Genomic DNA, 15,383 nt, shown 5'->3' on the forward strand with positions numbered 1-15,383 from the left:
TTGTTCTTAGCAAAAATAATTATTCTGGAGTTCTTGTTATAGAACAGTTTGTAACAGGAAAGCATGTGTAAATATACTCCAAAGAAAAATTTGGTAACAGAGTTTCCAATTCTACAAGAAAGTCCTGAGGACTCATACCAGGCCCTCAGAGGTTGCAAAGAGGACTGTGACCCGACTCCTGTCCCTGAGGACTCTTGAGAACTCAGTTGGGGGATAAGATCACACAGTTCGGGAGACTGGAAATGGGGTCTGTGAGACCAAAACCAACTACAGTGATGTTTCCAAGGATGGAGAGATTAATGTGGCCAAAGGGGTAAGAAAAGTCTTTGTGGAGAAAGAAGGTGGCTTCTTTCATTGTTTTGAGATGTCGTTGATGTCATCATGAGATTTGCAGCAGCACCTCAGATACCTGTGGTGTGGTGGTGCCGCCCGTTGCCCCCCAGTTTACTGCTTCTCTGAAGGACACTTGGAAAGCAAATGTGGCAAAGCTTTCCAAGATTTTTATTAGTGCTTCGTTTTGAACATGTAGGTAGGGTTTCTGTTGATAAGCACGCATCTAAGTTGTGAATGGAGAAAGATGTTTTTGTTTGTTGATCTTGGAATGTCTAAAGTCAGGCTCTTAATAATAACCAGGTATAGCCGAAACCGGTTTGGCTCAGTGGATAGAGCGTCGGCCTGTGGACTCAAGGGTCCCAGGTTCGATTCCGGTCAAGGGCATGTACCTTGGTTGCGGGCACATCCCCAGTAGGGGGTGTGCAAGAGGCAGCTGATCGATGTTTCTCTCTCATCGATGTTTCTAACTCTCTATCCCTCTCTCTTCCTCTCTGTAAAAAATCAATAAAATATATTTAAAAAAAATAACCAGGTATAAATCTGCTTAAATCATTCCTACTGCTTTGCATTTTGTATTCATTCAGGTTCCATTTTCTAAAGGCCTTGTTCACCTCTTATATGTGCTACATTTCTTCTCTAGAATTTGTTCTCTCCTTCTTCCTGACCGATTTCCTGCTTTTATGTTTTCTTGGACTGTTTGTACTCTTCCTGTCTTCTTGGCATCGGCATATTCCACTATATTAGACGTGACTTAAAGTATTGTTGGGTAGAATTCACAAGGACCTCACAAGGCATAATTGTGTGAGGTTATTTGAAACTCTTTGTTATGTCGGATTATGTTCCAGGAACCTATAATAGTGATCTGCTTATGATTCCTCCTTATTATCTTCTTGAAAATAGAGTATCTGCATTTCAGGTTGCATTAAGTACTTGTAAATGTCTTGCTTATTTGTCTCACCAAATCTTCACTTGAGACCCATGTAGTTTCTGTCACAAAAGGTAGGATACCTACATGGACATTTTGTTGATTATTTTTTCAAAGTAGCACTCTAAAAAAATTCATCCTTTATAAGATCTAAAACTAATGCTGACTCCATGCTTATGAACATAATAAATGAACTACATCAATTTGACTACTTCTACGGCTCTGAATTTGCAAGGCTGTGGAATTAGAAGGCTAGCTGCAGCTGGTGAGTAGTGGCGATCCTCATTCATTTGAACTTCCCTGGGGTCAAGTGTCTCTCAAATAAGAGAAGTCTCTCTCTCTCTTTTTTTTCCATTCCCGTTTCCACTGCCCTGCCCAGTGCTCACCCCCCACCCCTTTCCGGAAGCTTTTGGCATTAACTTCTTAGTTTGCCACTGAGGAATTTCTCAGACCGAGGCTCTTTGGCCTATTCTGTCTCTGTCAAAATGTGTAACTTGGATTCTTCCAATACATTCTTCTCGCTCCTCTTTCTTTGCATTTGTTCCTGTAGTGTTCTTCCCAATTCTGCCCAGTGAAATCCTGCTTTTCTTTCAAAATCTAGCTCTTATGCCTCTTCCTGCATGAGGTCTTCTGATCCTTCCAGAAATTGTAATCTGTGCTAGTGGCATCATGTTTTTTTAGGGTTTATCATATTTGATATTCTGTGGCTGTATATATGAATCCCCCCCCCCCCCCCCCGCAGGAGAGCTGCTGTATCATATAATATATTTTTATATTCCCTATAGCATGTAGCATTGGTACCAGGCACACAGGAAGCACTCTGCAGAGAGTTTTTGGATTTAATAAAGTCTGTGAGGCCCAAATGTACCAGCACATATAAGGTGGCCATGGCAGGGAGACCACAGTTAGCTGTGATGTCTGCTTCTGTCTCATCTTCGAAAGATTATAAATTGTGATAAACCCTTTACTACCATGTGGTGGCTCTCATTCATTTCCTATTGTAATTTAAGAAATATATCTGTTAGAATATTTGGAAGATTTTTTTCCTCATTTAACATTATTTTAATAGCTTTTTTTCATATAACTTTGAGGTGTGCTTAATCTGAACTGAGATACTTGCCCTTCTTTTAGTCTATATTTTCTTAAAGCTGGTAATAGACTAGTAAATCTAAAAAGTTGGTAAAATCCCTGATCTTAACTAGATACACACTTTTTTTTTTTTTAAAATGTAGCAATCCAAGCGAAAGAATGTGGGAATGCTGAATGAAACGTCAACTTTTTCCCCCTCCAGTATTGGAATGGGAAGAGGACAGAGTGGTAGAGGCCAGACGATTGCTTCAAATCACCCCTTAGGTTTCCACAGAACTTGACTAGCAAAATAAGCTCCAGCGAAACTTTCTTAAGCAATTATCTGAGGGAATTGTAAAATTAGCTGCATAGTAAAGGGGCTGCTTAAGTAAAGGTCATATTCAAATTTGAATTACTATAAAAGCGCCTTGAGTTATTTATAATTAGAATATCCAAGTTATAATAGTCAGATTATGAACAATTATGTAGGACCGTGTATTCATGTTATCTATATTTTTTCATTTAATTTAACGTTGCTTGAAATACTGTCAAGTAAATATTTAGAAAGCAAGTATTTTATTAAATTGAATTAATTAATTAATCAAAAATTTTATTGAAGTATAGACATATAACATTATATTCGTTTCAGGTGTCCAACACAATGACTCGATATTTGTATATATTGTAAAGTGATCACCACAGTAAGTCAGCTTAACGTCCATCACCATACATACTTACAGGTATTTTTTTTGGACGGGGCTGTGTGGCTTTATTAGAGAGCCAGGATCACAGAGTACTTCAGAGTTGGCATTGGGGCTCTTCTTATTTTTTATTTTTTTTAATATATGTTATTGATTTTTTACAGAGAGGAAAGGAGAGGGGATAGAGAGTTAGAAACATCGATGAGAGAGAAACATCGATCAGCTGCCTCCTGCGCACCCCCCACTGGGGATGTGCATTGGGGCTCTTCTTGTTGCCGAAGGTGGGCACAGCGCTGACCAACTGTCTGTTGTATTGCATCTGCAGCTTGGCCCAACCAGTCTTCTTTTGCTCCTTTCTGGCCATCTTGGGGATCTGACCTCCTACTTTTCCAGCATGGGCCAGGGCACCGTGGACTTGACCTCCGAGCACGTGGCCGGCTACTTCCAGAGTGGACAGAGCCTCCACCCGCGTGGCGCAGGGCAGCCTCATCCTCGAGGGGCGTGCCTGCCAAGAGCACGACTTGATCTGGAGCGACGCCCTACAGCGAGGCTACATGAGCCTTGATCTGGGCCACCGTCTCCTGGCCGGTCACCTCGAGGGTGTGCGGCTCCTGGGCGCGGACAAAAAGCTATTTTTTGGTGACTGAACTGTGGCTTCTCCAGATTTTTTGTGTGTGATGAGAATATTTAAGATCTAGTCCCTTAGCAACTTTAAAATAGGCAATATAGTAGTATTAACTCTAGTCACCATGCTGTATAATACATCTCCATTACTTATTTAATTTATAACTGGTACAGTAGATATTTGGGAAAGGTTTAAAGGCCACATCTTAGATTAATTAGCAAGAAGGTTTGACCTAATAGCTAAACGTATGCCTTTAATTGCTTTTTATGTTTACTTTTTGCTAGGATTCTCTTCTCCCTTTGTTCACTTGGCAGATTCCTACCTACCTTCAGGGCCCAGCTCAGATTCCACTTGATCCACGTAACTGTCCCAGATTCATCCCCTTCTGGCATGAGAAGTAATTGTCTCTCCATCTGGATTCTTATTTAGATTGGTTTTTCCACACCTTTTATTACAATTTTTCTTAACGTTCTGACTTCCTAATAGACCGTAAGGATAAATACTCTGGTGTTCTAAGTACTACATTTTGGGGCTCAGTGTTGACAGTGACAAAAGCTATCACTCAAACTTTGAATTAAAAATTGGGAAATTAATTAAAATGAATTTTACTGAATGACTCAGAAGTTAGTCTTTGTCAAGTCTAACATTTTATGATTCCAGGAGAAATATAATTTTTAGTATTTTTAACAATAATGATGATGATAATAGCAGTAATAAAAATATAGTAGTCAACATTTATAGGTATTTTATTATATTCCATATACTATGATTTATACATATGTCCATTTAATTTTGGCACCAGCCTATGATGTTGTCAGTGTTATTATCACATTGACAGATGTGGAAGAGATAATGTGACGTACTCAAGGTCACATAACTCATAATTGACAATTTTTGAACCTAAAAATCTAACTGATTTCTGAGCTTATCTGTCAGCAGAGTTGGAACTGAAAAGTAACAAAACAAGATGCCATCTGGGGCATTTATTTACAAGGATTGGTAGCTCACGAATCACTGGAATAAGAATAAATACTGCCGAAACCGGTTCGGCTCAGTGGATAGAGCATCAGCCTGCGGACTCAAGGGTCCCAGGTTCGATTCCGGTCAAGGGCAGGTACCTTGGTTGCGGGCACATCCCCAGTAGGGGGTGTGCAAGAGGCAGCTGATCGATGTTTCTCTCTCATCAATGTTTCTAGCTCTCTATCCCTCTCTCTTCCTCTCTGTAAAAAATCAATAAAATATATTATATAAAAAAAAGAATAAATACTGCCAGTTAAAATAGATTTTCATGTATTAATTCCAACTATCGGAAGGAAGAAGCCACAGATGAGGCCTGAAGGAGGCTGTATATTTCGGTGGATGTGTCCCTCTCCCTCTGCCTCATCTCCACTCCTGTTCTCCACAAGTTTAAGGTCTGGCCCAAGACAGGCCTTTGATCCAGCCTGTCCCCATCCCCTAAGCTAGAAGCAGCATCCTATTCTGAAACTACACAGTGTTTTCATCTTCATGGCTCTGATTTTCTATCTATGCTACAGTGTCAGGAGGATAATAAAATGGGATTCTGTTTGAGCTGAGGTCCTAAGCGCCCATCACTCTCATGGTCCAAGGCACAGTGCTGCACCTCCTAAGCAGGACTTGCTCAGGGCAGGGTGAGGACCAAGGTTTGGGGATGCCAGCTCCACACCCACCTCCAGCCTGTCAATGAGGCTGCTGAGGCTGAAAGGAGATTTGGAAATAGGAGATGATGCGGCTAGTGTTCCGTCAACCCCCCCATCCTGCTGAGAAGGTGGCAAAGAGAGCCTCGTAGGTGTGCCCTGGAGCTTGGGGAGCAAGCGGACCGTGAGTCAGTCATGCCAGAGAAATCGAAAGGGAAGGAGCTGGCTGATACAGCCAGTGACAGAGGAGAGGATGTGGACAGGAAGGGACTGTTTCCCACTGCGGGAGGTGTTCTGTGACATTGTAAGTGACCGTCCAAAGAAGGTGCATTCATGCTTGTCAAGGATGAGCAGTCAGCTTTGATCATCTGCACAGCAAACCCACCAGATATTTTCAGGGCAGTTATGACTTTCGCTGCCCCTGTAGCTCCCCTGAGGGGGCCAGAAGCAGCTGTGTATCCGTTATTAGGAGGCCGGGGAGATCGGCTGTCCAAGGGAAGAGAGGAAGCGAGCCTGCCCTCCTGCCCCAGACACCCTGCAGGCTCTGTGCCTGCAGCAGGCCAGAGCAAGGGGAGGCAATGCCGAACTTCGAATGAAGTCCAGACTTTGGTTTTTACGTGGACTGGGTATTTAATTACTGAACTGAGGCTATTTTTAGGGACTTTTTATTATCCAATACCTGGCACACAATTTGGGCCTGTTTTAGATTTAATCCCGGGCCAGAGGAAGATGTAGCCTGACAGAGTAGGTTTCTAGGGGCCCATGAGAAAGGGAAAGACATTGCTTTGTGTTTTTTGTGTATTGTTCTTACAGCGTCCTGAGTCTTTTTTTTTTTTCTCTCCTGAACGTTCAGTTCCTTGGCTGTGGGAGCTTGGAAGTTAGAGGGAAGTGGGATTTTTGTCATCAGGTCTCAGTTACCTTTGCAAATGATACAGAGCTGCTCACCCATTTGTTCAATGCATATTTATTGAACAGATGCTAGGTTTATAATATTAAGCAAAACGTGATCTTTAAGTAAAAAGAAGTACAGTGATTCCTCTCCCCCACTCCCCAAAAATAACCTTTTTATTTTAAGGTAGTTTTAAATTGATGGAAAAGTTACAAAGATAGCGTGGCGAGTTCCTACACACTTGCCCAGTTTCCCCTATTGTTAAAATTTTACTTTAGTATGGTGCATTTGTACAAATTGTACTTCCTAGGTATGAGATAATACAGGAAAGACTGCCACAGAATTTACTTCAAAGAGTAACCATTTTGATTTCTGGATCAAGATTTTGTACTTAGTATTTGTTAAGCTTCTTCATGAGTTTGCTTTCTACAAGCAATATGCTTCCTAATTTTAGTTATAAATAAAAAGGGAAGTAGTTATGCTTTTCTTTAAAATGATTTAGGAGGAACTTGATACTTATGTGAGCTGCTGTCTTCCTCAGTCCCTGGTGGAGTGTGTCACGTTGCTGCCAGAAATAGCGTGAATTAAAAGTTAAGATTGTTTTTGGTTCAGGTGGTTTTGTACAAAACCATAAAATATCAGGAAGCAATCAAGTAAAGGTTTTTAATCTAAGAAATGTTCCTCTTTCACTAGCCCAGCCTTTACCAGTATATCCTTGATCCAAACAGTGTGGTCTTCCTCTCAGAATAATTGCAAAGAAAAAAAGCCAGTGAATGTAAGAAAAATACTCAAAGCTAAATAATGTGATACACACTTTGTCACTGTTGGCCGAACTGCATTGGGTGGTCTGTTCTTTAATATTTATGTGTTCACAAGCACAGTTTAACCTTACAGTAAACAATGCTGAGATTAGAAGTGCTCTGAATAGGTATGCCTATGTGAAAAATGGCTTAATAAACTTGTTTCTGAAGATGATTTAATCACCTGTCAGGGAAATTTTATTAATACTTTTTCTAGTGTCATTGGGACTTTTCCCACCAAACCTGCCACCAGGGCTGGCTGCGATTGGATGGCTTATGTCACTCCAAACTCAGTATATCTAAAATGAATTCAACTTTTGAAGTCTTAACTATTTCTCTTGACATCCTCTTTTCAGTTCATGGCAATAATCCAGTGACCTAGCCCCAAACCTCACATTTTACCTTTGATTTTTTCCCCTTTCTACTTCTGTGTTAAAAAAAATCTTCACATGGTTGACGTTGAATGCATTTCTTCTTTCCACTTCCAAGTCCTTGGTTTAAAGCTTGAACACCTCTTATTTGAATTATTGACACAGCATTCTAATTGGTCTACCTTCTTTTATTTTCTGTTCCCCGACACACACATACTACACTCCTACTCCTACCAGGCCACCCTCACGCTCCACACGCCCCTACACCCTTCCCACACAGGAAGCAAACGTGCACATGCCTTTGGTTGACCTAACTCATGGTTAGATTAATGTTCCTAAAGTACTTCCATTCATTTTAGCACAGTACAGACCTTTTAATGGGTGGCTCCTCATGCTGATAGGATATTGTCTGGGTTTCTCAGTCCAGCTTTGTAGGCAGTTCACCTTGTATTTTGCTTTGTTGAGAACTCTCCCTCTGCCAGCCCTAGATTTTTGTACGTAGGAGATTTATGTGCTCTTTATTGAGACTTCTAAGAATGTCAGCTATTTTTGTGGCATTGTCCAGAACTCAGTCAGGACTGTCCATTGGCCTAGGCCTAGAATCCTCCTTATCTTATGTCAAAACCAGAGAATACATCCAGGCAAGCTGAATGATTCGTGCTTAGCTTTATGAAAATTTATAGGATAAAATAGAGTTAATATTGCAAATGCAGATAGTACTTTTCTAAAACTATGTTTTCATTGATTTCAGAGAGGAAGGGAGAGGGAGAGAGAGAGAGAAACATCAATGATGAGAGAGAATCAGTGATCCACTGCCTCCTGCATACCTGGGCATATGCTCTGACCGGGAATATCGGTCAGCGCTCAACCACTGAGCCATGTCAGCCGGACCAGGTAGTGTTTTTTGATCCCTAACAGTCTTAAAAGACTCTGTACACATTCTGTGGTTAACTGACTTAATAAGTAGGGGTTGTTACTACAGCTTCAAACAACAGTTTCAGCATTGTTCTAGTAAAACCCTTTGGCCAAGTGATTCCTACCACTTAGGCCTTTTGAGAGAAGTTCTTTCCTCCAAATGTTTGTGAGTTTGAGAGGGATCCTAAGGGCTTTATGGAGTAGAGGCCTTTATTGATATATTATAGTTTGTGTATAATTATATCAATTATAATATTGATACTATTAATTGAATTTTACGTAAGATCTCCTGCTTCATACTAAGTGGTACCTAGCTCTATTTCATTATATTACATTGAAAAGGTGGAAAGAATAGAATTGTGTATTTTATTTTATTTTTTGGTATTGTGTATTTTATTTCACTATAATTATTGGCATTAGAAATTGGGTTATTGTCATATTTACCATATGCTTGCCTTTAAAGCTCAGTAAAGCAAAGGAACAGATGTGGAGAAGAGAATCATTTCAGTCATTTGTTGTAATATCTGTGGCACAATGTGACGGCAACTTTGACTTCATCTGATACAGCTTTTGCCTCTTGGATCTATGGTTTGTGTGAAGTATCTGGCATTTGACATGGGTTGAAATATTTTATACTATACTTAGAATGTAGGGTGTACATTTTCCCCTTTTTGGTATTTGTAAGATAGTTATTTTCACGTGTTTTGTTTTGTTTTTAATAATCCTCACCTGAGGATATTTTCCCATTGAGTTTTAGAGAGAGTGGAAGGGAGGGGGAAAGACACACAGAGAGAGACATATCAATTGGTTGCTTACTGCACATGCCCCAAACAGGGGCTGGGGACTGAGCCTGCAACCGAAGTACGTGTCCTTGACCAGAATTGAACCCAGGACCCTTCAGTCTGTGGGCCGATGCTCTATCCACTAAGCCAAACCCGCTAGGGCTATTTTCACTTTTAATTTCCATGTAGTATTTCTGAAAAAAAAAGAAGAAAAAAAAAGACAGGTGTTTAATATTTTGGTAACCAATTGTAGATCTGCAATCACGTAGCAGCATTCTTCTGAGCCATGTGCCATGAACCATCTTCTTAAGCAAATATAGCACATGTAGAGTTTATTTATAGTTTTGACATCTAGTCTTCATTGGCTCCTACTTTATTTGGGGCATAACTCACTGGGGTTATGGGTTGCAATATTTAAGGGTCAGCTGAGGAGAAGGAGACTATCATGTGTATAGTATACTGAGGTGTGTCCACACTTAAATTATGCATTATGGTGGGTGTGGTTTAGGCAGACGATGAAGGACAGATGGAAAGCATAGGGACCTTTAGTATGAAAGGGGGAGATAGGCATAATATAGAAAAGCTTTGAAAAAATATTTAAATATTAACTAGAGCCAGCATCTACTGAGGGATTATCATGAGCGTACACCGTGGTAAGAACTTTATATATGACAGCTTATTTAAACCTCACAACAATTTTCCGAGAGTGTTGTTATTTCCTTTGTACCAAATAAACAGCCGAGTTTTAGGGATACGGCAAGTCAGGGTAAAAGAAACAAACATGAATTTGGTGAACATATGTAAAACTCCTGATGTTGAGTAAATGCTTTATAACTTTGTGAAATGGATCAGAACATTTAAAAATTTTGCATTCAGATTTATTTTCTCAAGAGGTGATAGCAGGACAAGTATAAAGTGACACTACTATCTTAACATCCTAAGTTTAGAAGGAACTTTTGTAGCCATCTAGAAAAAGGTTTGCATAATTTATTAATTGATGTTATATAAATGTATAAAAAGAAGCTTGGATTGCAGACAACATTCACCAAATTTTTGAAGGTGCTTGTTGGCAGCAAAATATTAATCTGTTAAGGAGATTTGTGTTTTTGTACTATAAAATTGTGTCTAGGATTTTGTTTTTTCTGTTCTGAAACTTCTCCAAGGATCAAACTTAAGTGAATTAACCCAATTTTCAAAAATTCAAGAGGAGCCCAGATACTTTAAATTATTAACTAGAATATATTGAAGGGGAGAAAAACCTTAATGAGTATTTTAAAATAAATCCACATTGGAAAATAATTGAATGTTTGCTAAGACAACTGATATGGAATTACAAAATGATTGTGAACCCAGTCTTTAAATTAAAGCAATTGATCAACTTCTTGACAGAAGTGAAAACACACTGTTTAAACATTAATAAAAAATTTAAGATTTGAAAAAATTGTACACATTTATTATAGATAAAAATTAAAACAAAGTGAGCAAAGAGGAAAAAAATTGCCCATAACTAGCCATCACTATACCTTGAACATTGGTAAGATTCTGGTATGTACTTTTCTAGCTTAAAAATACACACACATAAGAGTATAATATGTCCACACACATTTACATATATTTGTAATAAACATGCCAAAAATTATGTTCAGAAAACAATTAATTTACAACAGCATCAAAAAGAATAAAATATTTAGGGATAAATTGCACAAAAGAAGTATAAGACTTGTACACTAAAAACTACAAAATATCACTGAAAAGCAATAAAATAAGGCTAATAAATGGAAAGTCATCTATATTCATGGATTAGAAGAATTAATATTGTCAAAATGGCATTGTCAAGTTGATCTACATACAACAATGCAGTCCCTATCAGAATTCCAACTGGCTTTTTGCAGAAATTGGCAATCTGATCCTAAAATTTATGTGGAAAGGGAAGGGATCCAGAAATCTGAAAACAATCTTGCAAAGTGCAAAGTTGGAGGACTCATACTTCCTAATTTCAAAATTTACAAAGCTGCAGTAGTCACGATAGTATAATACTCACATAAAGAGAACAGAATTCAGAGTAAAGAAATAAAACTTTACATTTATGGTCAGTTGACTATAGACAAGTGGGGGAAGGACAAGGCTACAGAGATGTTACTGGTAATAGATGTAAGTTTCTTTTTGGGGTATTGAAAATGTTCTAAGATTGGGTAATGGTGCTGGTTGCACAACTTTGTAAATATAGTAAACACTAGTGAGTTGTATGCTTTAAAAGGCGTTTTTATGGTTTGTACGTGATATGCTCATAAAGCTGTTAAAAATATGTAGTTTATTTTCTGAGATTTCCTAGCTTGTTCCCCTCTTTCTCTTTGATCTGAATCGTCTGTTTCTTTTTTCCCTATTTTGCCTGTTCTGCTCAAGTTTGCTTCTGTGCCCAGCAGTTTATCATTGTGAGTTCCTATCTTAAATATGAGTCTTGGGGGAGCAGTTTCCAGAGTGTAGACTGGGAGATGTGTTTTTGGGCCCATCTCACTCGCCTGGTACTGGTATTGGAGTAGACAGAAGCCTTCCAGTTCAGCTGCTGTTCTCCAATTGGCCAGCCAGGCTCTCAGTGAGGACCTGATGGATGCTCTGACCCCTCAGGCACCCTGTTGCTTCCCTTTCTTTCCTCAGAGGCACAGAGAATGTGCGGGTCTTGTAGGTATTCAGTATGTGATTTGTACCAAAACATTTGTATTTTGGGATTCTTCAGGATACATTCTCGCCTAATTTTGTTGTGGCATTGTCCATGGTTTTTGGTCGTTCTCTTTTAATGTGCGTCCATTGCTGCTTCCATCGTTCTAGAATTCAAAAGTATAATCTTTCAGACATACTTGAGGAAGAGATTTGGAAGGAATTGGTCTGACAGAAACAGAGGATAGCCTCCTGGAGATTAGGGAAGAGCCTGTGGTGTATTAATCTTTCTAAATCCAGAACCTAGCATAGGCTAAAGCATTAATTGACACCCAGCTAAATATTAGTCAGTTAACTAGAAGTGACCTAGAACTTATAGCTAGTACCCACTTACCAGTGTTGACATAAAGGGGTTCTGGGAAAGTGTTTTCCTTCCTTACACATGCAGATCAGAAACTGCTGAAGTCTTCGTTCAGCTACTCAGCTGTGTGACCTGCCTCAGTGTATCAAGAACTTGTAACATGATATCATCATTGTAAGTGTCTAGTATCCTAGGTATTGATGATCTAGGTTGCTTGGGTTCCACATGCACCTGAATGAGTATTGGTAGACCCTTAATTGACACCTAGGTTCTGGGTCTATGTCCCAGAAGGCCATGATCTTAGATTTTTTTTTTTTTTTTTTTGGAACCAAGGCCTCCGTGTGGTAAACAAATCACGTAATATGAGATAAAGTCATGTCACCCAGGACCTTCCAGACTGATACAGGGCAAACTGCCTGGTCTTTCTTAAGCTCCCTTGTTTCTCTAATAAATCAGTTTTGTTCATTCTACTCTCCTAGGAACCATAAAAACTTGGTAAATAGAACTGTATATTTTACACAAGTGAATTCTCTCCAGGCTCTCCTGTATTCTGAAACTGCTTCTGGGCTGCCTTGGGCCAGCTCCAGTGATGTGCCAAATCCTGCTGATCCCTTTATCCTCAGCATTACTCCCCTTCCCGTGTTTCATTTCCTTGGTACTCTGTGTTTTGCAACACTTAGTTTTATGAAATTGTGCTGAGATAGAAATGAAGGACAAAGGCATAAAATGTGCTGTTCAAGACAACACATTTATTTGTGTTGTAACAAAGGCCTGCAAGGCTTTGACTCAGAGAAGTTGAGTTGGGTGGAAATTTGAGTACTTTTGCCATTTTTCAAATCCAGATGATACCCAATGATGTGGGAAATAAGTAAAGAAATGTGAATAAAATGAGGAGTACTGAGTGGCTGTGAGCCTGATTAGAGTTACAGTTCTGGGTTGGGCTCCGGGATGGATTTCTTAACAGATTCTATTGAGACACATGTGTCAAATCAGCTTGTTAAAAAGCAAAGGAGCATGTAGCATCACCCTCACAGTTGGATGCTTTTAGACACTGCAGCTGTTCCAAAGGCCGGGTGAACTAATTCAATTATGGCTGAGAAACCTATCGCCCTATGTTAGTGCTTGTCGTGAACATCCCTCTTAAAATAATGATAGCTGGGGGGAGAGATGTGCAAGGATTACAAGTGACTACTTTTATTTTCAATTAGCAAAGGAACAAAACACCCCAAAATGGCATTTATGCTTTTAAAGGTAAATGAAGAATTGTAATCTTGGTATGCCATGCTTGAAATGCATCGAAACTTCCTTTATTTGATTCACTCTTTGGAACTGTGACTAATTTTGTATATGGTGTTTAATTCAACTTTTTAAGTAAATGAGTTTTTGACTTAAAGCTTTTCTATTTAAAAAAAATCTCAAATAATAATAGAAGATGTTTACAGTAAAGTTTACATAATATAAAAGTATAAAAAGTGAAAAACAACTTTCCTTTAAATTTTCCTTCCCCTTAGGAAATTACAGAGTGATGTATACCCTTCTAGACTTACAAATGCATATATATGATTTACTGGAGATGAATTTATTAATATCATTTTGTAAAAATTGCATCATGCTATTTATACTATTTTGCAACTCTATTTTTTCACCTACTAGTTCATGAAATTCTCTCCATATAGGTGAGAGTTTTAACGAGCTGAATTCTCCCTTTTTGTATTCATAAGGGTATTCAGTGTTGGCCTGTATGCAAGAAAGATGTCAGGGAAAAAGAAGCCTCTTCATATAGTTTGCCCTTCTCTGTCTCTAGCTTAAATAGATGTGCCAGTGCCTAGAAGTCATTCAACAGCTGTCAAATCAATTGCACGGCTGCTGGTGACACGGAGGAGAAGCAGCAGCTGGTAGACAAAGGTAGCCACCCCGTTTCTGAGTATGGGAGGAGGGACAGTAGATGGACATATTTATGCTATTGTCCCATTTTTAACTCCATGCTTTTCCCTTAGGTGTTCCTTTTTACAGCCATAAAAATGGTTTTAGTGAAATATTTTCAAACGTGATTTAGATAAATGAGAGAAGAAAAGAGTTACCCACAGAACCTCATTGCCCAAGTAAATTATTGTTAACATTGTGTTCTAGTTCTTTTTTTCAATGCCCTCTGTTAAATGTGTTGTTAGAACTAGCACTTCGCTTCTGTGATCTTCCTCACTGAAACTCATCACCCCAGTCTAATCATGAGAAAAGCATCAGAAAACCCCCAATAAAGGAACATTCTACACAGTGGCAGATGATTGGGCCTCAAAACTGTCAAGGTCATCAACAAGAAAAGTCTGAGAAATCGTCACAGCTGAGGGGAACTTAAGGAGACTTACATGACTATATAAAAGTGGTATACCGGAAGAGATCCTGGAACAGGAAAAAAAGGACATTTGGGAAAGCTAGGGACATTGAACATGGACTTTAGTTAGTAATGAAGTACTGAAATGGGTTCATTAATTGTGACAAATGTACCATGCTAAAGGAAGATGTTAGCAATAGGAGGAACTGAGTTTGGATTTTATTTTATGTACTAGAGGCCCGGTGCACGAAATTCGTGCACGGAGGGGGGTTGTCCCTCAGCCCAGCCTGTACCCTCTCCAATATGGGACCCCTCAAGGGATGTCCGACTGCCCGTTTAGGCCCGATGGGATCGGGCCTAAACGGGCAGTCGAACATCCCTCTCACAATCCAGGACTGCTGGCTCCCAACTGCTTGCCTGCCTGCCTTCCTGATTGCCCCTAACCACTCTGCTGCCAGCCTGTTTGCCCCCAACTTCCCTCCTCTGCCGGCCTGGTCACCCCTAACTGCCCTCTCCTGCAGGGTTGATCACCTCCAACTGCCCTCCCTTGCAGGCCTAGTCCTTCTCAACTGCCCTCCCTTGCAGGCTGGGTGCCTCCCAACTGCCCTCTCCTGCTGGCCATCTTGTGGTGGCCATCTTGTGTCCACATGGGGGCAGGATCTTTGACCACATGGGGGCAGCTATATTGTGTGTTGCAGTGATGATCAATCTGTATATTACTCTTTCATTAGATAGGATACCTCCAAAGCACAATGAGTAAGAATCTGAAGGTTTATGTGGCTTCTATTTGGTTTCTAGGACAAAGTTCTTTCCTTTACCCACCACTCACTTCTCTCCTTTTACTCTTGAATGTTAATTTCAACATAATTTTTGTAACACCTCTTGAAAAGGATCCCACCAAGTTTTTGATAGTCCACATGATAAAACTTACAGAATAATACAGCATGAGACTTTCATTCTCTCACTAACTTCTT

General features: G+C 39.6%; 1 protein-coding gene and 1 pseudogene across 4 annotated transcripts in view; one reads left to right on the plus strand and one right to left on the minus strand.

Moving 5' to 3' along the window:
* TBC1D4 (TBC1 domain family member 4) overlaps positions 1-15,383 on the plus strand; it is a 208,838-nt gene that overhangs the window by 57,454 nt on the left and 136,001 nt on the right. The gene's annotated exons all lie outside the window — the stretch shown is intronic.
* LOC307104434 (ubiquitin-like FUBI-ribosomal protein eS30 fusion protein) lies at positions 2,460-4,065 on the minus strand (annotated as a pseudogene). The gene is made up of 2 exons: positions 3,979-4,065; positions 2,460-3,656 (listed from the first exon to the last, which is right to left on the minus strand). The product of its transcript is annotated as a ubiquitin-like FUBI-ribosomal protein eS30 fusion protein (transcript).

The sequence above is a fragment of the Cnephaeus nilssonii genome (genome assembly GCF_951640355.1).
Source record: "Cnephaeus nilssonii genome assembly, chromosome: 8".
Classification (NCBI taxonomy): domain Eukaryota; kingdom Metazoa; phylum Chordata; class Mammalia; order Chiroptera; family Vespertilionidae; genus Cnephaeus; species Cnephaeus nilssonii.